This window comes from Suncus etruscus, chromosome 2, assembly GCF_024139225.1.
Source record: "Suncus etruscus isolate mSunEtr1 chromosome 2, mSunEtr1.pri.cur, whole genome shotgun sequence".
Taxonomy (NCBI): domain Eukaryota; kingdom Metazoa; phylum Chordata; class Mammalia; order Eulipotyphla; family Soricidae; genus Suncus; species Suncus etruscus.
The window spans coordinates 77159152-77163706 of record NC_064849.1 but is presented as its reverse complement, the minus strand read 5'-3'; the positions used below and the strand labels follow the sequence as shown (position 1 = coordinate 77163706).

The following is a 4555-nucleotide window of genomic DNA, read 5'->3' as shown; positions in this document are numbered from 1 at the left end:
ATTTACTTGAATTGTCATTCTAAATTATATTTTCCTTCTCATATTTCCCCCAAGATCATTCTGTTTTGTTACAGAAGAAAAACCCTTATAATTGCTAAATATTAATTACATGTTACTTAGCTAATTCTGACAGTGCACTTTGTTTCCATAGTTTCACTATAGTAATTAAAGCTGCACTATTATTTTAAAATAGGTTTTCTGAACAATATATATCTCTAATTTTATCTTTTATAAATTGTAAGTAACTACTTAACCCTTATCAATATTCTTATTTAGTTCTCTTTGGGGGCACAAGCATCTATGCTGTGTCTCTGAACTCAGGATCACTCTGGGTGGATTTGAATTTGGTGGATTTGGGGAAAAACTATGCTGGGGTCTCAAACTCAATTTACTGGGGGCCGCAGGAAGCAAAGTTGGAGTGATCCTTGAGTGCAAAGTCAGTTGTAAGCCTTGAACATTGGGGGGTGTGACCCAAACAACTAAAACAAAACAAAACAAAAAAAGATTCCTCTAGGGCAGGGCCACAAAATGTTGTATGGAGGGCAGCAAACTGCCTGCGGGCCCCGAGTTTGAGACCCCTGCACGGGGTTCTAAAGATTAATCATATGTTGCATTGCACAAGGCAAACATCCTAGTCACTGTAATATCACTCCAGCTCAATGATAACCTTTTAGTTTTCATTTGGGATGCACATCTTGGAACAAAAAATGTTTTGACTAAATTTACTTTCAAATAATTGTTTATTAGAATCAGTATTAACAAGTGGTTACTTGTTTATCAATAACTTAGTCTCCAGCTCTCCATCAATCAGGGTTATTTCAATATCAATATACCTGTCATCTCCATTTGACCAGACATTACATGTAAACACTATTTTAAGATAATTTATATTTATGAAATTTTTCCAATTTTATTTCACGATATTCCACAGATATTAATACATTAGTTCATAAAATAACACTGACAATTCAAAGCACATGTGATCTATATTTTGAGGTTCTAGTTTAGTATTCTAAGCCTTAAATCAATATTTAGAATTAAATATACTTGAGGTCTTATAAAATACCCACATTGATCTGGCTAATAACATTTTGATGTTTGCCTATGTAAGCAGGTTAGCATTCAGTATGGAAATTTTCATATATAATCAGGAATGATTTTAAGTACTACTTTTTTAGCAACAGCCCAGGACATTTATTATGACACTTCTTGGTAGAGTGAAATCATGCTGCCACTGGATTGGACCTTATGAATCATTTTGGAAATACATTAACTAACACTTTTAAATGATTCAAGTGGTAAGCCATATCTATTTTCCACAGCTATTGTCATGTAAGCAACAAAACAGCAGCCCAGATTCAAAGGTTCTAAACTAACCTCAGAAAAAAATGCAAGTCAAGACACCTAAATTCATGGTCATGCTAGTCTTTGGGCCAAAAACTTTGGGGTGCACATATAGGGAACCCCACCCTGCTGAAGTCCTTGCAGTAATACCCATATACCATATAACCACCATGCCAAGGACTCAACCTTGCTGCTTCATAACTAATCTTTGCAGAGATGTCAATTGGTTAGTAAAAAGTTTTAGTTACACTTGTTCTTAGGCTGAGAACTCTGGGACCTTCTTGGAGTGTGGGTGGCCAGCCTTCCCAAACCGCCATACTGCTAGAAACCCCAGCAGCCAGAACCACATACCAATGACTGACACACATATGAAAGCCATGGTGTAGTTTCACAGATTCACCACTGATCTGCATGATTCACACTAAACCAAGCTGCTGAAACTAAAAGGCCGAATTCTGGGGATACTGTCATTTCTGGAGCAAGCTGTTAATGTGCTAGAATGACACCTCTAATTTTCACAATATAAGCAATCCTGCACTGGACATAAAATTAGATGAAAAAGTACCGTAGAAGACAACTAAACTCAGAATATCCTGGTATCCTTGTGAAATATAACAATTTACACCATTTTTGACAGTAGCAAAGATGCAATTTATTTTATTTTTTCAAATTTTATTTTATTGAAACAATTGTGATCTACAGAAACCTTCATAGTTAAATTTTAGATATACAGTGAATCAGGGTCATTCAGACCACCAGTGTCAAACTCTCTCCACAAATAAACTCAAACTACCTCCTATACTACCACCCTTTGCCCCCTGACATGCCAGTATAATAGGTCCCTTTAAGTTTATATTGTTAAAGTTTAGGTCTCTTGATTTTATTGTTGCTGACTTTGGCTTATTTAGTTCTGTCCTTATTTCTTTCCCCATCCAATGATCTTGGCTCCTAGTCCCCAGCATTTCTTTCTTTCTTTCTTCTTAGTTTTATAGAAAATTTGTGGGAATATGTGTATCAAGGTTTTATGAAAAAGGTGGGAGCCCTATTTAAAATAAGAAATAAAAAATATAAAAAAAATAAAAATGAGGGTGTATGTGTGGAAATTTTTTGTTTTGTTTTGTTCTGTTTTACATAGGTACAGCAAAAGATGGGCAAAATAGAAATGAAAAAACTTTTGGCCTATAAACAGAGAGAACTTACCCATGATACATCCTGGCATAAGTCCAACTACAGGCTCTGGGCATACTAAAATGTCTAACCTTAAGAACTTTCTTTGTGATTCCAGTAAAAATTCTCAATCATGGTTGTCATAGTCAGGTTTCTGTAGTTAGAGATACTTGTTTCTGTATAGATCCTACTTTGAAGTCAGGGTGACATGGAGTGTCCTCTGATTTCAACTCACTGTGAGGTGGCAATGCAGGGAACCTTGCCCTAAAAGCAAGATGTTGCTGTTACCAAGTCTCTTCCATGGAACTTTTTTTCATCTAGTTTGCTGAAAAAAGCCATTAAAAATCCATTATTCTGTGCGTACTAAGGGGCCAGGCTTGGGGATTGGTGGGAAACTTGGGACAATGACAGAGAGAAAGTCACACTGATTGTGGGCCTGATATTGGAACATCGACTGTCTGAAACAGCTCTATTACCAACAACTTTGTAAACCAAAATTTTTAAATAAAGTTCAAAAAATAAATACACTATTAGAGTGATAAGTGAAAAAAATTGATAAATGAGTGAATTTTTCTACCATCACCCAATATCCTCATTATGCTCAAGTACTTTAGACTTTTCTAAGCAGAGTGTACAATTCGGTAATCATAACTTAATTGACTCTGTTTCAGATTTGCTTCAATTTTCACAAGTTCTAATTTAGAATTAAATAAACAACATATTACACATTTCAGGACATCACACCATCAATTAAACTATGCAAATATATTTTCAATGTTGCTTTTAAATTAATTAAGAAGATTTACCAAAAATAACTCTATAACGGGGCCGGAGCAGTGGCACAGCAGTAGGGCATTGTGAGGGTCATGGTTCGATCTGCTGGAGTCCCATATGCTCTCCCAAGCCAGGAGCGATTTCTGAGCACATAGCCGGAAGTAAGCCCTGAGCGTCACTGGTTGTGGCTCATAAAACCAAAATCCAAACCAAAACAAACAAACAAAAATAAAACTATATAAACAGAGCCGGAGTGATAGTATAGCGGTAGGGCACTTGCCTTGCACAAGGCTGACTGACCCAGGACTGACCTAGGTTCGATCCTAGTGTCCCATACGGTCACCCAAGCCAGGAGATATTTCTGAGGGCACAGCCAAGAGTAACCCCTCAGCGTCACCGTGTGTGGCCCAAAAAATAAAACAAAAACAAAAAAGAATAACTATATAAGTGCAGATATGCTAGCTTAATTCCATGGAGAAAAGTTAGGCTAACTCTTATACATCTAATTTTACAAATAACACAGGAATCAAACCCAGAAATATTAAAGTATGGTGTGACTGAAAGTGCTTTCTAGTGCTCGCTTCGGCAGCACATATACTAAAATTGAAAGATAGAGAGAAGATTAGCATGGCCCCTGCGCAAGGATGACATGCAAATTCGTGAAGCGTTCTATATTTTTTAAGAAAAAAAAGAAAGTGCTTTATAAATACAATTTTAAACTAATGTAATATATACAACAGTTAATTTTACTTTTCTTGTTTACTTTATGAAAAGAATCAATATACATTACCAAGGTTATTACCACTGATCAATATAATATATTATCAATAATTGATGTAAATATGTTAATTAATATATATTTTGTTTGTTTGAGGTCACCCATGTTCTTAGGTCTTACTCTTGACTCTGTGGCCAGGAATCACTTCTAACAGACTAAGGAGGCCATATAGGAAACTGGAATTTGAACCCAGGTAATCCATATAGAAGGTAAGGGACCTACTATTGCTCTTACCCTTTTGTATATTTCCACATGTGCTTGCATGTAAATAAAGTATGTTTAATGCTTCCACTAAGAATTGTAACACTATATTATTTTTATCTTAAGATGACAGATATGGTTTATTTTTGTAATTTTACCAAGATTCTAACTTTCCTATATGTCATATGTCAAATTTATATTATTCGATTTTTTTCTGAGTACTACATTAAATATATTAAATTAAAAGCTGGAAATATATCTGGTACATGAAGAGATAATATAGGGGTTAAG

General features: G+C 35.3%; 1 non-coding gene across 1 annotated transcript; it reads left to right on the top strand.

The window, feature by feature from the left end:
• The first annotated feature begins 3858 nt into the window (after positions 1–3858).
• On the top strand, positions 3859–3964 carry LOC126003198 (U6 spliceosomal RNA). The gene has a single exon (XR_007493733.1). It is a non-coding gene; the product is annotated as a U6 spliceosomal RNA (small nuclear RNA).
• The last annotated feature ends 591 nt before the right edge of the window (positions 3965–4555 follow it).